This window comes from Struthio camelus, chromosome 4 (genome assembly GCF_040807025.1).
Source record: "Struthio camelus isolate bStrCam1 chromosome 4, bStrCam1.hap1, whole genome shotgun sequence".
Taxonomy (NCBI): Eukaryota; Metazoa; Chordata; class Aves; order Struthioniformes; family Struthionidae; genus Struthio; species Struthio camelus.
The window spans coordinates 21,082,330-21,110,264 of record NC_090945.1 but is presented as its reverse complement, the minus strand read 5'-3'; the positions used below and the strand labels follow the sequence as shown (position 1 = coordinate 21,110,264).

The following is a 27,935-nucleotide window of genomic DNA, read 5'->3' as shown; positions in this document are numbered from 1 at the left end:
GCCTATAGCTGGTAATTATAAGTATAAAAACCAATTAGAATAAACAGGAAAAGAAGCAATCATTTAAAAGAAATTGGAAAGCACCTGAAATTTTCGCTTTTCAGTTGTCCAAAACTGATAAGGTTCTTTAGGCAATGAGTTGAAAAATAAAACAGGGTATGTCAGAATATGTTCTACATCCTTGCTCAGTACGTGTTGGGGAACTCCACTGAAGTCAGTGGGATTTCACTGGCGAACGCTGGCTGAGTACATCAGAGGGTTAAGATCCAGATTACGGTGAGAGGAGACCCCAAAAGCTTTGAGGCCGAGAGGAGTCTTCTGTTATAACGGCCTGTCGCGTTACACGCAGTTGTTCATTCTAAGGCAGGACAGTAGGTCAGCGCTGTAGGGAGCTATTGAATCAGCTTGTCCACACAGGAGGTCCTGGAAACAGGGGGGGAACAAATGTACACCTCAGGCAGGCACACAGGGTAGCAGAATCAAAAGGCAGCAAAGGCTGCCTTTTGTATCCACCTAAGATTATAAAAAGCCTTGCACTAAGCCTGCCTGCCTGCCCGCGTCTACTTTGAGAAATGTAAAATACATTGCTCAGTATGGTCGTTTTCTCATTTTAACAGCATTGTTTTATCTGGTCTTCCTTCTGTGCATCTTTAATGAGTAATTTTGGAACACCCCGCACAGCATTTTTTGTGTCCTTCCTGATATTTACTGAAGTCATTAAACTGGCCCTAAATCTGGTGATACTGTCTCATTGCCTTTTATCTGAAAACTCTGTGCTTAAAGAAAGAGCAAAAGGTGTTTATTGTTTCCTTTTTCTTATTCAAGATGGACGTACGTGTCCTTGGCTCTCAAGCACGTACTAAAGGGGTAATGTAGCTCATACAGTTGCTAGGCAGAGAAGCCGCCTATGGCTCATGTACCGAACTGTGCCACCAAGGGCAAATAATGAAGGCCGGGCTCTGCTGTAGACGCTGATCCACAGAAGTTAGTGAATCTCTACTTGCATCAAAGTATGGATTGATTATAGCTCTGAGCCCATTCACACCTCATTTTTGGGAAAGAGAGCGTTCCCATTCTCTTTCTGTGTACGCAGATGCACGCGCACATACACGCCTCCCTCACTTACTGTCCGCGTGCTCCAGGCACCTGCTTTGCGCCAGCTTTGCCGCTTGACACCCCTCTCTGAGCCGGTTCAACTCGCTCACCTGGCAGGAAGCTAAAATGGCAGCAGAAGTCGTCATTTTCCTGAGGCTTTTTTCTTGCAGGCTTAGCAGATTGAAACTGAGTGGAGAATCTGGCGAACACCAGAGTCGGTGCCAGGGGAAGGAAATGGTCTGCAAGGGGCAGGTGGGATCATGTAGTCTGGGGCCAAGGAGCAAGAGAACAAAGGCCGAGTAGCAGTGGGAGGAGGAAGTAATTTTTTAGCAGAAGCAAGCTTAACTATAGCGTCAAACCGTACCCTCTGCTTTCCTATATGTCACTGAGGGATGTATTTAACTGTCAAGGTCCTTGTGTCGGTGAATGAATTCTTACAAGTTAATTTAGAGTCCAACAGAATGAAATCACTTAAGTATAATCTATATACTTAAAACAAGTTACCCTTACAGAATTACTGACCTGAACATTTGGAAGCCAAATTTTCAGCTAGCACGTAAACAAGTATTTTGCACTTTTAAGACCACATGAGAGTCGTTGTTTCCCTAATTACATTTACTGTGGCGTCTGCAGCATTCCCTTGCTTCTCACAGAGACAAGATAGCAAACACTGGTCAAAGGGAAAATATCGTGGTTGTGTAAAAATCAGATCTTTAACAACATCCAGTGCAGATGAGTTCTTTTTAGAAAACCTTGTCAGAGTCGTTTAATTACTGCGCTGTTCATGTGGCTGTTGACAAAAGGGTTTTTGAGCATGGGGACAGGAGTTTTTAAAGAACAAGAGGCACCATTTCCTGTCATAATATATGCCCTTGACTTCTTTATACTCTTACTCAGAAATATGAATTTAGGAAGATAAATCCTCCACCAGTGTAAATGCACACGGCTCTGGTGAGCTCAGACAAAGGTACCATTTTATCCTTGGGAAAAATTACCTCTTGCAGCTGAGCCAATTGCATCGTTCGCCAGCGCTGAAAGGAGCGTTTCTGCTCCCACTCCGCAGGCTGCTCCCTCCCTCGTGCTGGCTCCAGCGCTAGCTGCACCCTGCTGAACCACTGCAGCCGGCTAGCCCCGAAAAAACGATTCAGCTCTAAGTGTGACTTCACCCTGAAATAGAAGTGTTTCCTCCATAACTGTGCTCCTGGTGTTAGCATGGTGTTTCTCAACCGGAGAAAAAACCAGTGTTAATCAGAAAGAAAAAAGTCAGTATTGCTCCCAGTCTAAAACTAACCCAAAGCACAGTCAGAAATGTGGAAGCACTGTAGAAGTGAAAATATCAGATAATCGAAACCTGTTGCTGTTCTCTAACATTAGGTAAGCATCACCTCTAAAGACACAGCTGCTTTTGTACTTTATTAGAAATTTGGGAATAGCTTCCCAAAAGATTTCTGGCGATGCTGAGTTCTAGAGGAGAAATAATATGCAGGTATTTAATACTTAATACTTAATTAATTTAATTATGTAATATGCAGGTATTCCTGTTTCTTTAATATGAGGACTCTGTATATCTTTAATATGAAGGCTTCTGTTATGAAGATCTAATCTTAAAATAATGCACTCTGAGTGTCTTTGTCTTATTTAGGAAATTAAAGATGATGTTTCCATTTATATGTGGCAGAACTGCAAAAGAGGGCTAATGATGCAGTCAGCAAATGCAATTTCATTCATGCTACATTGCGCTATGTAGTAAAGCTTGGAATTTATGGAGTATATTGGTTTGGTTTAAGCCTATTCCCTTTTCTAAATAAGACTTCTTACCTACTGTGAGTGGAGACTTGAGAACTTAAGAACTCTGTTGAGTAATCCCTAATTACTGTTTAAAATCGTTACCTGAAACAATTACCGTTATTAAGTTAATCATCCTAGAATTTAAAAAATAACAACAGTGGAAATTAGGAGAATTTGACCCCTTACACAGCTTAAACTCCTTATTACAGGATATCACAGTGTCTTGCTGTAATTATGATACAAAGAATCTTTCCTTACACAGAAAAACCGTACAAAATGTTACTTTCTTCTCCAACTCCTCTATTTGTTTCGAGAAAAAATCATAAATCAGAAGTTTGCTTCAACAGAAGACGTTAATAAATAGCTCCTGCTGATGCAAGCTTTTTCACTAGCCTTGTGCCACTTTCTGTTTGACAACTAAGCCATATCGAAAAATTTCCTGCAAGATGTATATTGTTTTAACCGTGGGACTTCAATGTGTAAAATAAATAATTATTTGGTAGATCTACAAAGTATTTCTGGGTTAACTAGACAATGGGGAATGTATTTTCTCTTCTTCTTCAGGACTAACAGAAAGTATATTGAGAGGTCAGCTACTATAGAGAGCAAAGTTAGAATGCATGACACTTCAAGGATGGAGATTCAGGTAGTAGCGCAAATATGTTCCTAATTCATTTCTTTAAAACAGTACTGCAGTGCTCTTTGATACCCCTGTAACTACTAGGAACTGCAGGTGTCAGTACAGAATAGTGAGTATAATTCTTTTGAGTAACTTATACATCACTGAGGGGGTAAATCATCTGCTGTGCAGGGATTTTTTTACCTGTTGAAAATCAGACTTCCAAAAAAAAAAATCAATACTTTCTTGGTGGAGAAAGCATAGAGGTTTTATAGCCAAGTGCAGCGTACCATATTTCTTCCAGTAAAAAAAGTATCAGAAGGGGCAGTGTAGTCCCTTTCAGTTGTTAATGTTTTCTCTAGCTGTTGTAACCATTATTTTAGTGGTGATCGTTCTGTGAAAAGAAGGAATTGGTAATGCTTTTTTCTGCCTCTCAAACTTGAAAAACAGAATCTCTTTCTAAAAAAGGATCCTGTCCTTAGGTGTTGTATGTGTTTGCGCATGTGTGCACACATACTTGGATGATTTCAAGCTGCAAGCAGTCAGTCTTTAAGTGCGCTAATTTACATTTGACATGTGAAAGTGTGAAGTAGATATCATCTTCTTCTGACAACACCTTAGTTCCTCCCAGTTTGGTGCTCTTTGATAAAAATGCAGCTATTCAAATTATGGCCAAATGTATATTTTTTAGACTCTACTGCACATAATCAAAGAAACGAAGCTCACAATATAATATTCTCTGCCATACGTGTGAAAAGGTTAATTCACAAAAGGCTCCAGCTTTAAAAGCATTAGCTGCTAGAATGAGCCTCGTCCTCGGCGTGTGAGTTTGATCTCATGATTTAGTGGTCCGAGTTCAGAGATGTTTTCTTCCATCAAGTCGCAGACTAGTTCAGTTTCTGCCAAAACCACTTATTATTATGGTATTAAAGTTTAGGCTTCCTGCCTGCTCTGAGGACTAATAGGCAGAGGTGATTGGGCCAGGAGTTCAGCGTACCTCCCGCTCTTTGGCCGTTAGCTTGGATGCCAGCCTTTGCTGGTGGAGAATCTTTTGCTGCTCGCTGACATGAAAGAATTCAGGCAGAACTCACTCCAAGTAGTAACAGATCCGATTTATCAGCAAGAGTTCCCTCTTTCAGCAAACAACTATCCTGAGTGCTTCACCAGTGTCTTTTTTTTTTTTTAAGCATCTGGGAACCATGCAAGCGCTAGTATCTTCAAACTTTTTTTTCTAGTCTTCAGCCCAAGCTTTTGGCTTATTTTATCCCTAAGTGGTGGCCTACTTAGAAACCTTCACAAAAGAACTAGCCCTCTCCTCCAACTAGGCTTCTAATTTCTTGCTGACTCACTGGGCTATCGAGGCTCAGGGGGAATGGCTGAGATTTTACACTGCTAACTATGCAAAGGAGGATCCAAAAAACTTTCTTTGGGTTTCGCTCATTCATAAAAGGCCTAAGTTATCTCATTTATTTTAACTGCTAAAAGGCCAGCATAAGTTATGGAAGCTTCCAGCATCACTTGCATGCTGCTTGGACTGGCCTCAGCACAATAAGTAGAGCGATGATGAAAAAACATTTAATCTCTTGCCATCACAATCATGCTGTGACTAACTAGCCCCATCCCTGGAGAGCAGACATTCTAGCATTTCTAGAAATGTATAAAAATGCCGCATTCCTCCCTCTGCTGTTCTGTAAAATCTACCTTTGAGGAGGATATTTTCTGCTTGGAGCTCTCAACGCAACAGAGCGTACCGATGAGCTCCAAGTAGAGATTCTGCAAGAAAAATCTTGGTAAGTTGGCAAATGCAATATTTTCTGTGTTAATTCAGTGAAATAACCACTTTAATTGGAGAATTCATCATTAATGAGCTACAATAAAAACGTCAGGTTATTACTGGACAAACACATTTTAACACTCTTGCTTATCTGTTTCATTGTTTCAATAATGTGCATAATTTTCTGTTGAAACAGCAATATGTGTGGAGTTTAATGGTGTAGGCGGCTTTGATTTGATAACAACATAAGCCAATGTTTTATTACATTTAATGACTTTATAAATTAATTAATTAAACTGCTCAGTGGATTTAGGCTTGGTGTATAAAATAGCCTACTCTAATCTAAAAGTTAATTGAATGTATATCAGATGTCTTTCATATAAGGACTTGATGTTACTCGGTACCTATTTTTTTCCAAGTAAAATGATCATAATTAAGAAGCCCTTAATTAGCTGAAAGATGTTTCTGGTTTTATTGTGCTTTAAGTCTTGGCAGAATTCTCTTTGCTATCTGTTAAGGTAATTGCTCCCGAACCATTACAATTGATCATATGAGAAAGCCCATTTTAATTGTATATGTTCTTGGTGTAGACACTAAACAAGGGAAATGTCCGATGAGTTAATACAGGATTGTGTATAAAAAATTTGGGTAGCCTGGTAAATGGCAAAGGTATTGTGAGTCAACAACGGTGTCCATTTTGGATAGTGTTAGATGCAAGTTTTAACTGATGTCTGGAAATGAGAGACTGATAAATGAAAATAGCTTGAAGCCAAAACTGCTCTTAAGATGAAGTTCTTCTTTGAGCCAGTGCTCGGATCACTTTGGTCCATGAAAATTCCTAAAAGAGTTTTTGGAGACACAAGGAGAAGATGGCATCTCTACCTTAACAAAAGATAATGCAGAGCGAGCCTGTCTGCTAAGAGTGGGAGCTGATGAGGGAGTTGATTGCCTACCAAAACATCCATCTTTCTTATTTTGTAGTACTGCTGTAATGACTACCCACTTTTATGTTTGGAGTTTACATTGCTGTCTTTGCTGCACCAAAATGTACAGTTCGTTTCCCCTACTTCTGTGGTCACATGGGTGTTTTTTACATTCTTAGTCCTTCCTCTTCCATTTGGGCATAGGCTTGCTGGCTGTGGCTCAGGCAGATGTCAGTCTTCAGGGCCAAAAAAGCTGCTCTGTAGCCAGTTATATTATTTTAGACATTGAGTTATTGTCTGCCATGATTCATGCATCCTCACTGTGAAGTTTCTTCAAAGTTAGTTAGTTATTGCTGCTAACCCTCCCACTGTCCCTGGACAGAAATCTCCCTCCAGCAGCTGGCAGTACTTTCAGTCGAGATTACCTGGCTCAGCTCAAGGGTAACATGTAGGCCAGAGGTTGAAACTCTGCTTTCATTTGGGTCAGTAACGTGCTTATCCGTAACAAGATTGCTGGATAGGCAATCCATTGGACGGTTGTTCCCTGTAGCGTTCTCCATTTAACAAGCCTGTGACGGTACCACAGGAGAGAATTAAGGTGTAGCACAGCATGCAGAACCTCCCATACACTAAACTTTCCGGTGACAGTCAGACATATGCCGAGCACCCGGCTCAGTCTGTCAGGTAGGATGTATGAGTGTGGCTTGCCCGTTCCTAGGCCTTACTAAGTGGGATGTCCCGGTGTAACTCTGGAGTGCAGAAGGCGTGCTTGTAGGTAGTAACTTTCAGAGGCCATTCACGTGCTCACCTATTTGTGTAACAGTAGCTGTACAAAAAGGTGGGCTGTTGCTTTGCAGACCTCCTTAGGGAAGAGGGCAAGGAAAGCAACCGCATCGTATGAGTTAGATAGGCACGCTGGTGCATGTGCCTGAAAAAAAGCCAGTTATAGACGCTTTGGTGTACACCTTCTTCGGTGCTCTAATGGCAAATCAAGCTTGCAGACAAAAGGCCTGGAAGTCTAGCAGCTTTGTTAGGAAAACTGTCTTTCGGGGGAAACTGTCTGATTTGCAGCAAATGTAAAATCACCGTTTTTCATCTGTACTTCATAGTCTCAGGGACCTTCACAGCACCAGCTGCCTTTGGACAAATCAAGTAAGTTTCTGTCATAGTTGTGCGCTCTGATTTGAACTGACTTTTCAAGTGGCCATTGGCCAGCTTACATTTTTAATGCTCTATACAAATGTTAATGCCTGTATATTGTAGAAGTGTCTAAAGAAGATGGCCTAAAATTACAGAAATCCCGAATTAAGGAACTTTTTAGTTTTAAACTGTTTGTTTTGGGGGGGAGGGGAATTAAATGCTTTCTACCTATCCATTGCCTCTTGGATTATATGAAACACAGTTAATTATTTTAATTAACTTAGTTGGTTAGCCAATTCCAGTTGGAAGGTGCTGTAGGTACACAAAATGTTATTACTGGTTGTTTGGGTACATGAAATTAATGAATATTTCCTGCATTCAAGGTAATTACTTTAAGAGGTATATTTAATTGAAGGAAACAATAGTACATTTTCTTAGTGTAGATTCTTTTCTCTGCCAATAGTTAATGAAGAGCTGCCACTTCAGCGAAGTATTGCGGTGCTGAAAGATTCATTTTAAGCTTCTAACTTAGCATACAGATGCAATTTTCCTGAAAAAGAGAGTTGCAGAATTTTAAAATAACGTTTCTTCAAGGTTTTGATAATGCAAGAATGAACAGACCTCCCACAAAGTGTTGTGAAGTTTCTCGGTATCCTTGTAAATGAGAGCTCCTTCATTTAAAAAAAAAAAAAGCTCACCAAGCGGATGAGTTGAGAGGTTGAGGGGCATTACCTTGCCAACAAGTTTTTCAGTTATTTCAGTTAGGCAAGAAATAGATGAATATTAACTTTTGTTTAGTGAACTGATTTCTCTCTCTTCCCTAGCTATTAAACTTAAGGCCATAACTTTGAAAGTTTAGTTCACTGAATTGAGGTGTCTGAAAGTATTGGCTGGAAACGGTGCTCACTGGAGTATATCATGTGTCTGTGCGGAGGAGGGTTTTGCTCCTGCTAAACCCAGTGAGAAATTTGCAGTTTTAAGCCAAAAATAGTACTCTGCATTTTAAGGTTCATGAAGTTTTCATTTCTTTTGTGTATCTTTAGTTATCGCTTGGCCAGTGTTACAGTTCGTCTAAAGAACATTTAGTATTCCCTTTTCTTCTTCCAGAAGCGTAATAAAAGCTACAAAGAAATAAAATGTCAAGTGCCTAGCTATTGTTGCTTATTATAAGTGGACAAAGCACAAAAAGGGAAACTCTGTAGACCACGACACACTGTTTAATAGGTGAATGGTGATGCAAAGCAGCACAGGTGTTTGAAGATGAATTTCCTCTAGCAGAAAAAAATACAGAAGTTAATAAGTTAGTGAAGGGTAACCAACCTTGTCTTCAATATATAAGAGGGTAAATGCAAGGATTTTTTTAGCATACTGTTTAGCAATATTTCATCAGCAAAAGAGTTGAGTGGGGAGAAAGCAACTATGAAAACCTAAATTCATGTCTCAAAGTCCTGGGTTATACTAAGGCAAACAAAATTGTCAAATGTAGTTACCTTTAAAGTTTGAACATACGAACGATCTTACATGAAAAGAATATTGCTTTTTTTTTTTTCTTTAGGTAGAATTAACACAGAAGAACTAAGGAGATAGATATATACAGGGAGATTAAGGGATAAAGATAAAGAAAATAAGGAAACATGAGACATGAGAGACTTAACGAAAAAACGCATACTAATCTTAGTAACTGGGGTATTCTGAAAAGTAGAGCATTTTTCACACAGCCTTAAGGAAAGATATGTACCTGTGACACAATTTCAGGAAAGCATAAATCATGTTCTCTAAAGGTTTGTTGTATGTTGAAATATTACTAAAATGTTTTTCAGGCTAAATTTACAAATTGTCATGCTGACCTAGAATGAGTTGCACAGAGCTTTCTGGCCTCTAACGCACCTCTTCTCCTGTTGTGAAACTGAGAGGAAGCTGGCCCTGGGAAGACGGTGATTATGGGAAGGGTCGGAAGAGAGCCTCTCTTTTCTCACAAGGGATTGCCATTAAAGATTTGTTGAAATCTTAATTATTCCTGGAGTCGCTCTGGCAGCCAAAACTCTTGAGTAGCAGAATAAAGAATAAATAGGTAATTAAAGATAAATTCCTTGCCTCAAGCTAGGGTTTTCTGAAAGAGTCCTACGCTTTGTTGTGAACTTTAGCTTTTCCTTCTCCCCCTCCAAAATCTTATTTGCCATTAAAGCCGCCTTGTGGGCCAGCATGAGAATAGTTGCTTATCCAGACCAGGCAGTTTTTCATATTTTAATTTGTTCTGTGTTCTGTCTTATCATTGCTTATTATTAAGTTTGGTACTACATAGATTGCAGTCGTCATAGAGCAATATTGTAGCAGATCTCCTACAGATGGGAGGTGTGAGGTCTTGAAAACACTTACTTCTGATATGTTTCCCAGCAGGATCTATTTCATTATTATGAAACGATTGCAAAAAACCAGAATTTTTTGCGTATGACTCCAGACAGTAATACGTGATGAAGAGCCTGATAAAAGAACAGCAGAGAGCCCAGGCTGCTAAAGCGGAATCTTCTGCGGCTGTGAAAAACAAAAGTTGTGGCACGGTAAATAGGATAATATCTCTAAGCTTTCGGTATCTTCAGTAAGAAGAATAATTTGCTCTGTGACAAATATAGGACAAAGTGAAGAATCAAATTAAACCCAAGAACATCAGAGTGCTTGGGGTGCCAAAGGCTGCACAGGGAGATAATTCATTTTTGGATTGCTTGTTTTTTAAAAGATACTTCATCTTCATATCATAAACTTTCCTTTATGTAATGAAAAATCGCACAATTTTCAAAGCAGAAAAAATAGGAAAGAGAAGCAGGTGCTGCTGTTTAGCTTTAGATATAAAAGATAAGGAAAGGACGTTTAAACTGATTGGAAAGTGGAACAAGATCTTGTCTAAGAAAAAAAATTTTTTCCTTGGCCAGTAGTTAGGCTTCCAGTCACATGTGAAGGGTTGATTTTGGAGAAGGGAGGTAGGGAAGAAGGGATGAAAGGAAGAGAGGGGAGGGGTAGGAGAAAGCAAGTGGTAGAGAGGAGAATTCATGGTCCTCCTTTACATGCATTTTAATTGTATATAAGCTCAGATGGAGATGGAGCAAACCAGATGTACATCTAGATTCTGGCCATTAAGTAAAGCTTCTTTGTATCTCTGGGGTAATTAGACAGGGTGAGAAGCTGCTGGGATGGACTCTAATCACAATTTATTAAAATATATTTTCAGTTTATTTTTTTGACAGAACAAATAGTAATGATAATAACTGATAAAACTCCAAAGGCAATGTAAGTACTAGCGGCATTTTCTTCGAAAAATGGGGGAGAAGGGCTGGATTTTTCAGGCCCTAGTAGCGCTGTGTCAGAGGGGTTTTTCTGCAAAGTTCATCCTTCTTGTTTGCCTTTAATCAGATGTCAGTAACGGTCTTTCATTTGCTCTTTACCCGTGGAATCAGCTGTTTAATAGTTACGCTTCTACTTGTTGCTGTTACCTCTACAGAAAGGCTGTAAATCATGCAAGTTGCAGAAGTCTGGTGCCAAATAACTTTCTTGATTTTTGAAAGAACAAAAAGCAGATTTTCAAAAGACCAAATGAACTTTTCACCTTGCAGTATTATGAGTTGTTGTATCCATAAAAAAATTTACTTTTGCTCCAATCCTCCAAAGAATTTGATTATAATTTAACTCGGAACACCTTGGCAGTCCCATTGTCTTCCAAAAAAACCGCGTGTGTTTCTCAGCAGCTACATTCTACTCCCCGTTTCTTCTTTGCTGTTCAGAGGTTTGATATTTTAAAGGCAAGAATAGGGAGTAGAAGTTACTATTTATATATCCAGTATTTTCTATGCTGCCGTGAGCAACAAAGGGTATCGTAATTAAGTGCTAGTCTTCAAATGTTTATGTACATACATAGTTTTTCTCTCTTGAATAGTCTTTCTTGGCACTGTTTTCCATAGTAAAGCAACTCATTTTTGTGACCATTCAAAAGCCTGAAGGTCTAAGTCTCATATGAGCAAGGTTGCTTTGTCCTATTCCAGTTAAACTGATCAAGCATGGGGTGCATTCATTATTGCTCTTTGTGAAACTTTTTCAGCTGCTTGGACGTTCAGGAAGATTAGACCTTCAGGTTAGTGTTCTGCTGCCCAACTTCAGACTTTTAGCTTTGGTTCCTAGTTTAGGACTTTAGTCTCCCAGGTTATACAGATATAATGGCGGGGGAGGGGAAGAGTATGATGACAGGAATATGAAGAAGGACAGGAGGATAGTTCTCTGTATTAAAAGAGCCTCTAAAGGGTCTCTAGAAGTTCTCCAGAAAGTAATTCAGAGCATCTAAATTAGGTTGTCTTGTCTTTTGCCAGACTATCCTCCCTTTCAAATGCACGTTTTCTCTTTGCTCCCTGCTTGTCACTCTCAGCCCGCAATCCTCCACTGCTAAAACCACTAACTTTTCTGAAGGTGCAGGGTTTTTTTACTCCAGCGGGGTTTTGGTTTTGGAGCATCCTGAAATACTTAGCAAATCTCCACCTAAGACTCTTCAAACCTCTTTGCCCTCCTCACAGCAGAACTAGTAAGTCTAGTGTGCCATTCCCTGCACCTCCTGCCGGTCAGAAGTGGTCAGTGGAGAACATTTCGTTATATGTGAAACTATTCCTAATCTAATGTATATTTGATTAATTTGAAAATGCATGCACACTCTGTGTGTGTGTGTGTGTGTGTGTGTAAATACATAGATGTGCTTATGTGTGTATATGTATGTAGTCCTCTGACAAATGCCAAGGTAGTTTTCATTTCATATGGTAATACCAGACTGATAGCCTTTACGCGTCCTTCAAATAAATGGTGTTTATTCGTTTGTGCTATTGAAGTGTTAAGTATAGGAAGTCCAGTCTGCGTGTTGTTCTTACTGAATTGCTTCCTTCTGATGAATTCTCCCGAAGCTTCCTAATCTGTTTTCCTCATCTGTCTCAGATTATATTAATGTCATGCAAGTACTTAAAATCTGTCTTGGCAGTTCAGAATCTGAACGTATGTCTTTACTGCTAACTGAAGTCCAGGTACACCTTCCCAAGCTACCTGTAAATCAACTAGCTCAGCCGCTGGTGGAAGTGCTGCCGGAGCAGCCCAGGATTCAGGGTGGACTGTGAAAACTGTTCCAGGACCGTAGGGAAATAGTGAGGCAGATAGCCCATAGATAGTGATTATATGCTGCTCTAATTTAAAACTAACTCAGTAAGACTTCAGCATATGCTCCCTAACTAATATTCAAGTATGGGGAAAAAAGCAGGGATGCAAAAATAACATTTTTTTAATCTCATCAAATTGCAAATAGCCATGATCTTAGGGACTGTGTGACAGGCAAGCGTTACGATGGAGACAAAATAGAAGAGGAAAGACAGTAAACCCTACGTCATGTACCACACTTTTCCCGAGATATTTAGGGAGAAAAGAGAAATCGTTCCCCTCCCCCCAAAAATTGTAGTTCAAGGTTTACTTTTTTCAGCGGCTTCAAGAATAATATTAGAAATGCATTCAAACACCTGATGTGATTGTTAGGTAGGCAGTTTTTATTCATTTGCTGTTGTCTGCATAGAAAAATATAGTAGACATATTTTGCTTAAGGAACACATTGCCTCATAAATCCTGTGCGAGCTTCTCATCCACGCTTTCCCAGTGGATAGGGTTTCAGCTGGCTCGTCAGATAATTTCACTTCATCCTTTCCCCTCTCAAAATAAAATGACAGACACTTTTCTGCCCTAGTCCCTTTGTAAACTGGATTGGCCCAGTACTTTTGACAACTACTCCAGTTTGGTGGCTTTTCAGCAATGTAGCAGCCCATCTTCGTGATCTTCAGGCTGCGTGTCATGATTATATCTCGTGAGTCAAGAGTTGACAGTCCCACACTACACAGGTTCAGAGTGAATCTGGGCATTCGAATTCATCCTTCATGTTACCGCTTGAACATCCTCATTATTAAGTCTAGTGCTTTACTTTGCTTTATTTTTGCTTTGTCTTCTCCTGTTTGAATGAAAAAAAATCCAAGTACAAGTAAGAATCGGAGGAAATTAAAAACTCTTCTCTTGTTGTTGTGGTGCTGCTAAGCATAGAAGAAGTGTGAAAGGGAACCGACTGTTCCCACCTCGTTTACGGTTGTTTTGTAGCAAACTGTGCAGCAAAACTTAGAACAGCTTGTCTCATTGTCACTGCTTTCCAGTCTGTTTGGTTTCCGCAGGATGCTGAAGGACAGTTCTGTTTTGTCTTCCTGCATTTAACGTTACTGTATTTCTTTTTTGTTCTTAGCCACAGAAATAAAGCATGTATTACCAGAATTTGCAGAATTCATTGATGATGAGCTTACGTAATGTACCTCGCACAAAGAAGGCAAGTAGAGCGAGGTTTTCTGAGCATCGTATCAACATCTTTAGGAACAGATCCCCGAAAGTATTCAACTGAATTACAACTTCAGTTAAAAGGGACTAGGGCCTCTGTGATTTGAATTCATCTTTTCTAGGATTTTTCCTGAACTCTCACAGGCACTCAGTACATGAGCCCTTGTGCCATCCAGTCAGGAGTCAGCAGCACCTTTACTGGATCCATGCTATACTCTTTGTTCCTGTAACTTATTCCAGAAAATGGACAACTTAGTGGAAGAAAACTAGTAAAAAGAGGAAGAAATTTGTGTAGGGGTCCAGGATTTTTTCTGTTACTGTGCCATGTGAATAATTCTCTTTAGGAAGCGAACTCCGCAAACTGTTTTCCATTATATTCATATCTGATAGAGTTCCTTTGAAGTCAGCTTACTCCAAAGCAAAACATGATAAGATTTTGATTATGGAAGGTACATTCATCTGTGAATTGCAAAAGGAATCTTATTCTAACATGGACGTTCAGAATTTTGGAAAACAGATTCCCATTTACTGAACGCAGTTCTCTTTAACAGAAGTAACTTTAAATAAATTTTTCTTTTCAGCCTGAATAAGAAAATATTCAGTCGTCTTATCAGTGAAGTTAAAGATAATATTCAGGTAGACTTTAGTGGGAAACTGCAGAAAGGAGACTATTGCCATTCTGCTTTTAAATAGGTGCAGAGCGTTTGAGAGAAATGTGTGGGTTTGGGGTTTTTTTTTTGTTGTTGTTTGTTTTTTTGGTTAGAGGAATTGGGAGGAGCAGTGCTAGCTTTACCCCCAAAAAAGTTTGAGCTGATTATTAGCTCCCAGGAATGAGATCGTGGAATTGCAATAGCAAGTTCTGTGAAAATATCTGCTCTATTCTCAGTAATCATCAAAAACGCAAGCTGAATGTTGGGAATTATAAAGAAATCAAGGAAAAGGAAAACAGAGGAGATAATTGCATGATGGTATAAATCCATGCTGTGCCTGCATCTTGAACTTCTGGTCTCTATTTCTCAAAGAAATAATGTAAGTTTGGAAAATGTTCAGAGAAGGATGGCAGAGATGATCAAACATATGGAAGAGCTCTAATCCTGCATGAAGAAATGCACTGTGACTCAGGCTGGAAAAGAGAGCGAGGGAATATCCTGAGTAGCGCAGAGAGGGCGAGAAGGAAATGAACGTTCATTGTTTCTCCCAACAGAAGAACTAAAGGGCCACACATGAAAACAGTGGGTAAAGCGGTTCCTCCCAGGCCAAATCATGGAGGCTTAGAGAACACTGACAGTCAAAGTTATGGTTGCTAAAGGTTTGTTTTCCTAAAGTAGCAAATTTATGGAAGAAAATGGTATACAAGGCTACTATGTGCAAACATAAATGAAGTACGTGGTGTAATTTACTGAAGTCTGGAAATAATGCAGGGAGATACCACTGCGCTATGCGAGCCGCAGTCTTATCCTCTTCCCCAAGCATTCCTTGTTAGTACTGCTGGAGACCTTGGGTCGAGTCAGTATGGCTATTCTTATCCCATTTTTGGTGAAAAGCGTTGTAGGATTGTTTTTAGGGATAAGATTGAAAGGAAGCCTACAGAATCCGTAAACCTGGTTTTCATGTTTTTATCTAAAGTTTAAATAGGAAAAAAACCTGGCCTCCCTGCATGGTTATTGCATTCTTCACATCTTAGAAGATTTTAAGTCCAATTTCGTAGAATGTGAGGAGAGCAGCATTTCAGTGGTGCAAGAGTTTTGATGGGAAGGTTTCTTCTCTTCTCATGTCTAATCAGATGTGTGACCTGTTTCTTAACCTGCTGGGTTAGACTTCCTGTCCTAAATCGAGATGAATTCTCCACATTTCCATTTGTAGGCACTTTGCAGTTCACATCTTGAATGTCCTCATCAGCCTTTTATCTGTTCCTGCCACTGTATTTTGACATACATCTGTTAAATGTTTTGATTCATGTTTTGCTCTAACTACATATTTGCTAAAAGGTGACCTTTTGATTTGATTGTTTGTCTGACTTCAGTGCTAATAAGCTGAAGGATGAGATGTCTAATGAATCCGGTGTATAGAAATAATGATAGATGACTTATTTGGAATTCTACAGACACAGCATGGCCAAGCACGCCGAGGAGTCGCTGGAACTGAGCCAAGCTTATAGTGGGAAGCTTTATTGATTACACAGAGACAGGGCACGTTTTAATCATTTTTATAACACTGTACTGCCTAAGGTACTAAAATCCATTAAACAAGGATTATAAACTTTATTTTAAACTGGATCCTAAATTGTTTCTTGATGTACAGTCAACAGCAGCTCTGTGAGATCAATCACAGTTACTAAGGCATATTAAAATCAACTTGTTTAATTTTAATTGCTCGTATGCCTGACTCTCTGTGAGGCAGCTGTTGATAAAGCTAAATTGCTTTTCCTCCAGACGAGTTTCATTTCGCTTCATGGTAGATTTTTTTCCCTGTACACTAACCAGCGTTTTGCTTTCCTTCCTCCCTCCTTCCTCCTTGCCTACAATTCTCATTTCTCTTCAGATAATTTTCCCTCTTTTTGCCTTCCATCCTCATTAGCAGAAGCTGCAACCTTGCTAATGAGTCAGCTTTCATAAAGTAAGTGGATTCATTGGAATTATTAGTTGCTGTAAAGTCACAGACCTGGTGCTCTTTCCAGGAGTCTCTGTTAACCTGTGCTACATGAGTGATTATGCTTGTGGACTCCTAATCAGATCATAAAAGCTGCTCGCTGTATTGACGGGTGTACTGTGAACAGGTACAATTATTGCAGACTTCTATTACATTTTCTGTTTAGCTGCATGCGTTTTAGTGTCTCGTGCTCTGTTTTTTTCCTAGGGGATTTCTATAAAGCTGTTTAGTAGTTTCATCCCTGCTTTTGCCTCTTTTTTTTCAGTCATCCTTTGTTTTGATGGTGAAAGATCCCAGTCCAGTTTTTATCAGTTTATTTCCCTCCTGTAGTACCTGAAGATAATCGTAGGCTCATGCCCTTATTATCAGAGAAGTAAGAGTAACAAAATCATGAGGCTGAATCTCACGCATAGTATATTTATGTATAAACACATACCTCTATTAAATATTAATATTACTGTTACCCTAATCTTCTGCCTGTAGAAAGGGCTTATAAATACCTACTAGCTGCCCAGCAGGGATTCATGGAGATGCTGCTGTCTTGTGAAGAGGACTGGGTGCTTTCAGTTTTCCAGTAGTTCTTCAGAATTTTCGGTGTCCTTCAAGAACATTTAGAAGTGGAAGTGTTCTGTAAGGGCAAATGTGAGGGAGCACCAACCGGACGTGGAAAATGGGACAATATAATGCCTATTTAAAACATAAAAATATGTAAAAAAGAATACTTGCCTAGTGTAATGAGGCTTTTATTTCTGATCAGTGCTTTTAGGCTGATAGAAAATTAAGGGAAATAAGAATAAAATTATTATTTTTCACTGAGCTGAAAGAGAATAGGTGGATGCAAGAAGACAGGTGAGCAGAAACAAAATTTTGAGTCTGTCAGGAAAAAACAATGATGCTGGCACACCTGGTGTCTAACTGCTGCATTTTTGGAAGGCATCGCAGCAAGGAAATGTCAAGGCAATAAGTGGAATAGTCAAGAGAATGGCTTTGGAGATGCTATCATCTCTGAGTCACCCTAATGCAAAGGGAGTAAGTAAAAGGGAGAAAAGATGCACCTCTTTGAAAATTTAACACCATATAAAGGAAGGCATCCTTGCTGTAGTAGAAGTAGAAGCAAAAACTTAAGCGGTGTATGAAATCAGGTAACATTATTAAGCACACTTATAGGAGCACACAGCACCAAGGAAATCTGTATTTTACAGATTTACTAAAACTGTCACCTTAACGATAGCGTCGGCGTGTTTAGACTCTAGAGCATTCTGGGGTTTTTCCCACGGTTTCGTTCCTACTAAATAATGAAGGCTTTTTTTCATGTGGATGATTCCCATAATTTCACTTCTCTTCACTTTAGTTCAGAGGTGACTTGTCTGTTTCTCCTTTTTTTTTTCTCATTTTTCATGTACTTTTATTATTCTCTGCTACTTTTGCAGCAGATTTTAAAATACAAGTTGACATCCTGCAGCAGGTGCAGGGGGCAGAGGGGTGGGCACGCACCGCTGTCCTGCTGGGGTAATGGAAAGCCTGACAAAGCAGGGAGCTCTTCAGAACTTGCTTTTCATTTTCTCTTGGCTACGTGTCGTGATTTACACTGACTCTGACTTTTTTTATAAAGCCAATGAGAAACGTTGGAAATAGGAAAAGCCTTATATATATATATATATATATAGCTAACATGCAGATCTCTGGAGACATCAACTGGAGGCTACAATCCAGTGTGCTTCAGTTAGTTATTTGTAGCTCATCCTTTGCAGCTGGCTTGGCTTCTCCTTCAGCTTCCTCTGTCAGGAGTTGCACGAGAGTGGACAGAGCCCCAAGTCCTGTTCTGTGGCCTGTGTCTGTCCTCTGAAATATTGGTAATGCAGCGCTCGACTGTTACGTGTTTCTGTGCTGAGTTTCAAGGGATAACTGTCACTCAGAAATGCTGAATGTGTCTTAGTTTTCCTCTCCTCACTCAGTAAGCCTGCTGAACACTTTCTTCTTATCCACGTGTCTTCACGTACAAACAGGATTTGCAGAATCCCCTAAGAGCTTAAAGAAGAGTACATTGTTTGCAGAGATTGTTCTTTCAGGGCTCATCAGCTTTGGGATGCACTCCCCTATTGATCTTAAGTAGCGTGAATTTGTTAGGCGTTTCTGGAATTAAAAAAAATAGCTACCTAAGTGGAAATTTGTTCTTAGCTTATCAGGGAAGGCAGTATTTTAAACTAGAGATATACTGAGGTAAACTTATCCTCTTAATAAAGCACAGATTCTCTTTAAGAAAAAGGCCTTGTAAGTTACGAGTTTTGTTTAAGTAGGTCTCTCCTCAGAACTGCAAGGCAGTAAAACAAATACATGATTTAACTGTTCTCCTCTCACTGGGCCAAATTCAGAAAAAGATGTTTTGCTGTAGGAAGGGACAAGATTTGCCTCTCCGTGCATACAGTCTGGGAGAATGGTTATTATGAATAATGAGCCATCTGAATTGGAAGAGCCCCATGGCTCATATATATCAACCAGCTACCATGGTGATGGGCATCAAATAAAAATCTCACTAATAAAGAACTCTAGAATATTCTCCCTGGTTTTTATTACAAGTCCCAGGCAAGCGCTCCTGGAAATCAAAATCCTCTGGGCAATGTTAAATGTAACTCAGCCTTGACTTGTAGGAATTCGTCTTGGGAATGAAAAAGTTGTTTGTCTCCATGTCCAATTAATTGTTGGCTTTCATTTGAAAGTGCCAGCAAGTTTGCCAGCCCAGTTTTGATGGGGTTTTGTTTGTGTGATATAAATCCTTGTCAGCGGAGAGTTAGTCTCATATATATTGGAAGGTGATTTTTTTATTCACCAGCGGCCTGGATCAAAACGTGCACAAGAGGCCTGGAAATGAAAGAATCTGTCTCACTTTATGGTCCACAGAGCCAATCAGTCTGATTGAATAGCTTTCAATCCAGGATGCCTGTGCAGGCAGCAGGAAAACCAATGAAACAGTGGCTATTAACAGAAAACAAAGCATACACGTGATAAGCTTTCTGCTATAAAATAAGCTTCCTGTGAATTCATTTGACTTGTTTTGTATAAAGGAAACAATTCATTTTCTATACTTGCAAGATCCCTCAATTTGTATTTTCAAAATGAGAAACAGTGATGACTGCAGTGTCTTTGGTCAAGCACTTAGAAGAAATTGCAGAGCTCTGAGAGTTACTGCAAGTTTCCCTTGCAGATTGTCTGGATTCATTCCAAACTTTGGAAGAAGCCTGTGGTTTTTTGCTAATACCAGTTTTGAAGTTATGCTCCAATACAGGTTTCCCATTCATAATCTTTCTCTTACTGCGAAGAGGACAGCAACACTGTCGTTCGCACTGTCACTGGGTGGACATGAGCCCTATCTAAATTGTTTTGCCCTTGTCTGAAGCTCATGCTCGTTTCCCAACTGTCCAATGACGTAGTGAAGCATATAACAACCAGGAGTCTAGTGAACTGGAACCTCCTGTTTCCGTTGGTGTTTTGGCAAGTTGTTGATCTTCTACAGCAGCCTCAGGGATTTGCTTTGACAAAGTGCCTGAGAAGGTTTATGTAGTCCAGCAAGAATAAACAGTGATTCTCAAGCAGTTACCTTTTCTTACTAGGTGTTATTATTACTATTTAAAAGATGTATGTATTTTGGGACCTACAATATTCAAAATCAGTGTTACATTGTTGCAGCTGTATGTTTACTCTGACAGCCTTTCCTCTAGCTGAAAATGTGGAGTTGTGTGGGCTGTGACTCAGTATATATGCTGATGTGATGTGCTGGCGTCAGTCGGGGGAAACATCAGGGTTGACACTGTGGAGTAAATTAGGAGCAAGTCCATGGAAGTCTGTAGAAATCAATACTGAAGTGAATGCATGTTGGTCAAGCTTAAGGACGTATTTTAGTCAAAAACTTGTTTCGTGCTTTGCTGACTGATAAATCTCCCTCCATTAATTGCTTTTCTACCTACTTGATTCCTTCCAAATCATGTTCTACCAAAAAAACACAGAGTAAGTAGTGTACAACAACACAGTGTGAACTGCAGAAAAAAAATGCCACTTCATACTCTTTCTGGAACTTAACTTGCATTTCTTTATTCTCTCATCATTTAGTGTACTTAAGAGTACGTGAAAATGGGAGAAACAGAAGTAAAATTTAGTATATAGCAAACTTATACTGCATGTGTATAATTCTGAAGAATGCAGATGTGCCAGCCCAGCTAACTGACTTTTTCTGCAAATAGCCAAGTATCTGAATTGTGTATAATCACATCTGATGCTATGTTTCCAAAATGCATAAAATATCTTAAAATTATGAAATAATTTATTCTTTGAGTCTGAACTAAAATCAGCAGTTACAACATAAAAGTGGAGAAAAACTTACATTAAAACTTTTAAAATCTTTTATTGGCAGATTTAAATGAAAAATAAAAGTAAAGCAGTATAAATGATAAAATATGGATTTTTTTTTAAATTCTAAATTGGTAACATAAGATGTTCCTAATAGCGCATAGTAAGTCTGCCTTCAGGATAATGGAGCTGAATTTCTGAGAAGAATCAGTTCTTCAGAAAAGGATCCAGGCGTTAGAGTGTTTTGAGTGAACAAGGCCAAGCTATTATAAAGAAAGCAGCTCTTGTACTGGGATGTATTTAGCAGGAAGTTCCCCTTGCAAAATGCATGCGGTAATCCCTTTGCTCTGCTCCGCATGAGTAAGATCTCAGCTGGAGTACCTGTGCAAAGTTGGGGCCTGTGCTGCAAGAAAGATGCGTGCGCGCTGCAGAGAATCCATAGGAAAGCAACAAAATAATTTAGAGGTCTTCAAAATAAGATATCTAAGGAAAGCTGCTTAGTGTAGAAATGGGAAGATAAAGGAATGATAATAGAAGGCTGCTTCAAAGTGGCAAAAAAAAAAGAAATCCTTCTCCATGTCTGTGGATAGGAAAAGAATTGGTAAACTTAAAATGCGTCAAAAGAGATTTATATTCAACATTAGGAAAAACTTTCTAATGGTAAGATTAAATAACACTGAAACCAAGGATGGATTTAAAGAAAGACGAAATAGGCAATTGCATAAGCAGCAGTAAAATCATAGCAACAGCAGAGCTACCCCCTCAAGCAATTTCTTTTTGGCATCCAGAGCGGGCAGACTCTCAGGCCAGAACAGGAAGTGCCTGAATCTGAGGAGATGCATGCATGGCAACCCTTCGCGACTTTCCCTCCTGCACCGCTTGCTTTTCAGGGGAGCAGCTTTGTGGGTGGCAGGCTGCCCAGGCAGTGGGAAGGGTGATGGGAGGGACTGGAGCTTTTCCTTCAGCTCCCTGTTCTTGACCTGCAGCTCCTTGTTCTTTTCCAGTGCAATCAGGTGTGCAGCGATGGCTTCTGAACTGCTACCACGGGGCTGAATGTCATGGCCCCAGGGAGAAGAGCAGACCAAGTTTGGGGGATTTTTGTCAGAACCCCCGAAGTCTCAGTGAAATTAAACTTTGCTGCAACTAGAGGGAGATGCTTGAGCAAGCCCTGATGAGAACTGGTAAAGTCAGGAGTGTGGGGAGCCTCCAACACTGGCTTCATTAAGAATGGATTTGACAGTCATTTGACAGCTGTCACTTAGTTACAGTTGGTCGTGTCCTGGGGCAAAGAGGTGACCTACACGATGTCTTAATGTGCCATCCGTTATTTCTTTACTCATCTGCTTTTTTACTGAGAACTCTATTAGAAAGAGACTGATTCCAAATCCAGCTTCTGTTGAGGATGTCTTTTGGGTGAAATGGGACAATAAAAACATTCAAAGAAGGAAGGCGGTTAGATAATTTAGAATATAATTTTTAACTATTCCGTACCCTTTTCAGTATGTCCCTGTAAAGAATTTAACAAAGGTGAGGTAGAAAGTAAAGCAGTGCAAGACAAGACTTTATTATACTTTTATAAACTCTTTGTGAGACTATTTATAGGTTAATTACGTATCTGGAATGCATGAGGATGCACGTGAAGATCTGGCTGATAGCCTTCTAATGGGGCTCCCTGGAGGCTTTCCCTAGTTATGGAGATGGAGAGCAGATGGGTGCCATTCTGAGCTCAGAGTCTCAGGTACCATCAAAGGCCACCCCCACTGCTTGTGATTCAAATAGGAGTGTCATTAGATCTCCTGACAGACAAGACATAGGCGTGAGCGCTGTCCCTACCTTCTCAGGTTCTCTTTAAATTTCCTGTCTTTTCATTGATCTCTCATAGGTTCCCTAAAGGAGGGGACATTTTCCCCCCCCAGGTAGGTTTTCATGGCCAAATTACCTGTTGGAATAATTGCAGTGAAGGTCAGAGAATCACACAGCTGGAGAATTTGTGGTATCATTAAAGAAATGGTGGGAGTATATTAGATACCTGCTTGTTCACTAAGACGCTCTCAGGTAGTTGATTCTAGGCTGATAAGATTTGTTTTACACCGATAGCTGTATGGGTAGTTAGTGAAGAACTGGAATAGACAATTACTGAAAATAATTGATTTTCAAACTACACTTCTTTCCCAATTAAAATTTTCCTGAGGCACTCGAAAGCTATAATTTAAAGCTGTAATAGAAATCCAGGCAAGTCCTCGCTTGCAATGATTTTTTTTAGACATGATAACCATTTTGAGTCATGCAAGCAGTAAAAAAAAAAAAAAAAAAAAACCCTCCTTTTTATTATAAATTATCTAACTTTACACTTTTGTTTATATTGGCTTAAAATTGATTTTGGTATGTTTTTCACATGTGTTCCAAACAGGAAACTGAAATTGGAGGCTGCTTTTCATGCCAGGAAAATAATGCATAAAAATATTCAGTCTGGTGTAATCACACGAGACTTTACCATTCACTTGGATGATACCAAATTTTACCCTGTACTCTAAAACTGAGATTTCACTGGAGAATGACGTTAACAGTCTAGCCCTGCTAGTATAAAACGCACTTCTTTCATAAGCTTGTTATGGGCTACTAGTCAGGTCAGTGTAATTCTAGATTGTTTCGTACCTAGATTGTTTGATACCTGCGCTGTCTGTAGAGATCAGAGAAGCCAGGATTCCCAGTCAGGTATTTGAATGCTTGGACCACGGGGTTTGTGTCTTTCAGAACAGCTGTTACCCAGCAGCAGCAGCAGCCGTAGTACGTACCTGCTGGTGAAATAAGGGGGGAATGGAAGCTAGGCTCTCTTCCCCTCTCTGCCCTTCTGCCTTTGATCCACATGGGATCTTTCTTCTCCCATTTTAAGACTCTTGCTCTTAATAACCCACTAGTCTGCTCAGCAGCCTCTCCTTTTCCCAGCCTTGCTTTTGACTTTGTGCAAGTTTGCATATGGCTTTATTTTCATGGAATGGAATTTGTAAAGGGTTGTGGTTGTTTGAGATGGGAACTTATGAGAGAAAATGTAGTGCACTTAAGAAAATGCTGTGAGGTAACATACATTAATGGTATTGTCGGTTCAAGGAAAGATAAATATCTTTGCGAGTATTTATTTTATTTACAGTTCAAGTTTGTCTGATTGCCATCAACACTATAAATGATACTTGTTTGTGAAATAAATAAATTCTTATCCAAGAGGTCTCACACCACTACCTTTGCTTGTGGGCTCTATTAATAGACTAACCTCACCATCATTATGTCTACTCAGTGCTTTGACTTTGCCAGAAAATGTTGATCTGTAGCATGGTCTGTCCAAGGGCAACAGCATCATTAATTGCTAAGTGATCTGCAGAACAATTAGAGACCTCCTGGCTGTTGTACAAATAGATGAATGGAGCTGTCTACCTAATCAGATACGGTTGTATCTATCTGTGGACCCAATTGTGTTGTTCAGAAACGTCTTCAACATCTGTCACTTTCCCGCTTCTCACAATAACATATGCCGTGCTCTGCTCAACAGGGTTTCTGCTCAGAAGCCTTTCAGGAGAATTTTCTTTATGGGAGTGTATGTGTGTGCGCACACAGTTTTAAAAGACTCGTTATCTTATATATACATACATACATATGTAAATATATATGTGTGTGTGTTCTCAGATTTGCTTTTTATGAGGCAAGCAGAAAGGATTAGTCTAACGTTTGTAAGCACGCAAGAAGATGTAGTTCACATTTCCATTAACAGCATGAAGGAAGGACAAATATATTAAAAATCAGCTCAGAGCCTGGATGCGGTAAATTTAGTGACTAAAGAAATGAATAGAAGTGATGATTTTCTAGGCTATTCAGAGCAAAGACTCTTTTATTACATGTTTCTTCAGCACCTAGTGTAGTGGGAGGCTATCCTTAAATTTGCTCTCTCAGGCCTAAATGATAAATGGTAAGAGTAAGACTGTGTATTTATCGGTGTCATACTTTTCTGTGAAGGAAACCAATTAGGAGGGGGCTAGACAATTAGTAATCAGTCCCCGTAAAGTTAGATAGCCCAAATGTTGCCTAAGTATCTTCTGCTTAAAATACTTGTATTGAGATCCGGGTGATATTTAATGGAAAAAACAGATCAGCCACTGTCACTTGTGTTCTCTCAGACAGGCAGCAGTGTTCCAAATCTGTGAAGCAGCACACTGACTCTGGTCAGATTCGTCCCTATTAGCGCACTAGTATTTTCCTAAAGATTACTACCAAACATTTCCAGAGGGTTTGAAGGATTTAGCCTACTGTTTGGGAGAGGTGGGGGAGACTGTATTCTTTTCAAAGCAAATGAGATTTTTTTTTTTTTTACTCCTAAGTCTTAGGATGTTTGAGAAGTAAAAATAAGCCTTGCGCGCCTCACATTGGTGCTGTCGTGTGTGTGTGTGATACTTAGTTTAGTGCCTCTAGACAATTCAGTGTTGAAGATAAGGTGCTAAAGTTTGACTGTCTTCACATTCTGTGTTTACATATGCCAATGTTTTAAAGCTCTTTTTTTATAGCTGGTCGTGAGATTTGTTAGCAAAATTCCTTTAACTGTCAGTCTGTCATTCTAACTAGAGTTGTAAGTTGCTTTTGGTTTAAATGGTGTACAGATTTTAAGATGGCATTTTCTTCCCTGAAGTATTACTTATATTCTTCTGTTTAGCACTAAAGCACTGAGAAACACAGCCAGGGAGTGACTGCTAGTGTTTTTACTGGTATGTCAGGCCTGATTTGAGAGAGTGAATTTTTATAGAAAAGCTGTTACTTCTTGTAGTAGTGGCCTTGCTACAGGACAAGGGCCAGAAGATGAGCACAAGTGGGAGAACCCATACGGGTGGACAGAACTGTGTAGGCTGCTTCTTCGTGTGGGAGTTTGCCCCTGCTTTTTTAAGGCATGGTTAATCTGTAAATTAGCAGCGCGTCCACTGACCATCCTTTCAACCTCTGAGCGGGAAAAAGGGAGCAGGGGCTCCCTGCAGAGAATGACTGAGTGGAGCCCCGTTCTCCTGCCCCTCTGGGCTGGGCGCTGGGAGAGAAGCAAGAGGATTCATCTGGTAGATAGAGAGGTAGGAGGGAGAAGGTGATCCTTTTAAGACAACAAGAAAAACTACCTGATTTGCGTTCCTTTAAGAAGCAGTTACTAAAAAAATGATATTTTTCCGTAAAAAGTGACTTGGTGGCTCCTGCTCTTATTTTGTCTTTACATATCAGTATGCTACACATAGTTAGGAGCCGCATTATTTTCACAGAAATTATCCCTGTTTCAGTAGAATGGTTTTGTGATGCTGTCTTTGACACCGTGTCAGGGGTTAGGGGGTGCGATAGAATAACAAACTAACCTGCCACCTTCTGCAGACAGGTGTTCAGATGCACTGTAGATCACATGTAGAAAGGAGTCTGGTGGTCCTGTCCATATTGCTCTGTTTTCTATCCAAAAAAGGGAAGAAAAACGTGGAAAACACTTTATTTTTGGCAACCTCCCTCTTTATTTTTCCTCCGTATATCCTGCTGCCCTCCATTCAAATAAAAACAAGCACAAAGCGTAGTGCAGGTCACAAGGAAAGGAAGAAAAAGTCTGAAGCAGTAGCCTAAAAGGCAAAGGTCACATTTTCTAACAGTACAGCGCTGCAAAGGGTAGATGTTTATAGCAGGAGGGATTTGGTCTTTATTCATAAATGGTTGTAGTTTCCACAGTTACTAGGATGCTTAGGACCACAGAAGACACCCACGCCTCAGCTCTGCTTTTCCCTGCGCTGCTCTCGTGTTATTGGCAATTGGATTTGGAGCTGCAGCAATGCTATGTCACTTGCATAAGCAAAAAGCTTTCTTGGGAAAGTGGCATTATACTGACTTAGTTGAATTAGTTATCGATAACAAAAGATTTTTTCTGCAGTGTAAAATGTAAGAGTGGAGGATTTGAGCTTACAAATATTTTGCACGCTGAAAATGTTTTTCCTTTTTTCCTGAAGCAAATGGTACTTTTTCTCGGTAAGACCCTAACCTCCAAATGTTTGGAGTCAGAATTTTTGTTTAATGATCAGAACATTACAACTGAGATAGGCTGTTTTGTGCTGCATAGGAGTTCCTTATAGGGAAGTCTCTATATCCAGCCTGTGCCTCATGTAATGAACCATGAATAATCTCTCTCCTTTCTGTCCAGCAAAAGCATCGTGGCTGTCTGTCTCAGCAGTCCAAAGAGCAGTGCTCTCTCTCGAGATCCTGACCCAGAACCGCAGGAGGGTTTTATATGTTGTTCTGCATGGTCACATCTTAGTTTAAAAAATCAGCCTTTAATGAGAAACAAAATTTTTCAATAAAAGCTTTCCTTTTTTCCATTGAAAAAGCAGACTTCCAAGAAGCAAAATGTTTAACCAAAAGCCTAATGGTTTCAATAGGAAAGAATTTTGTCATGTCTTAAAATTGTATAGAAGTAGTAATAGTGAATGCAGTACCTGTAACCGCTTGCCTTGTCCGCGTGCTCTTCTCAGTGCACGTTCTTCCCAGCAAGTGAAATGACAGTCACAACCATGGAGCTCTTCTTCTGGACTTTGCAGTGACTTTTGTGACCTTGGCTCAGTCAGAAAGGGCTAGATGCTGCCACTCTTACTCATGCTCAGTAGTCTTTTCCGATTTAAGCAAGCCTATGGTAGTCAGCCGGGCTGCCTGTAGAGTAAGGTGATGCTTATTTAGAAGCTGGGAAATTAAAACTGGGCAATATATCATGCAGTCTTACTTAAACATTAGGAGCAGCCTCGGAAGCTGTCTGTGTCTGTCTGGAGTTGTGTGGAGTGGCATTTAGTAAGCAAAATGAATCATACTGCCTTTGTGTGTTACTAGCCAGCACTTCTTAAAGGAAAATTTGCTTAAAGGCAGAATTACTTAATTGGTTCATGTATTTTTCATCTGTGGAGGTAAGTAGTTGTTGTTGTTGTTGTTGAGGCTGGTCCCTTTTAATTGAGCTGAGCGTCGTGGTACTGCTCAGAGTAGGAACTGTGCAGTGGCTGACCACAAGTCCTCCCCTCCCACCCCTTTACCTTGTTTGCCAGCTCCCTGCCCTTAGTAATTTCTTTGGTCATACGCTCTCATCTACTCTTCATTTCCGTTTGCTAAAATGAATTAATAACAGTTAAAAGTGTATTTTTTCTCAAAGAAAATACTAACTGTTTCACTGCTGTCACCTTAAGCATTTACC

The 27,935-nt window shown here is 39.8% G+C and overlaps 1 protein-coding gene and 1 long non-coding RNA gene across 2 annotated transcripts in view; one reads left to right on the top strand and one right to left on the bottom strand.

Annotated features, from left to right (window-relative positions):
• The window catches only part of LOC104144068 (N-deacetylase and N-sulfotransferase 3), a 311,719-nt gene that overhangs the window by 119,997 nt on the left and 163,787 nt on the right, over positions 1 to 27,935 (top strand). The window lies entirely within an intron of this gene.
• LOC104144069 (uncharacterized) lies at positions 3 to 27,492 on the bottom strand. The gene is made up of 3 exons (XR_694045.2): positions 27,196 to 27,492; positions 26,083 to 26,170; positions 3 to 423 (listed from the first exon to the last, which is right to left on the bottom strand). It is a non-coding gene; the product is annotated as an uncharacterized lncRNA (long non-coding RNA).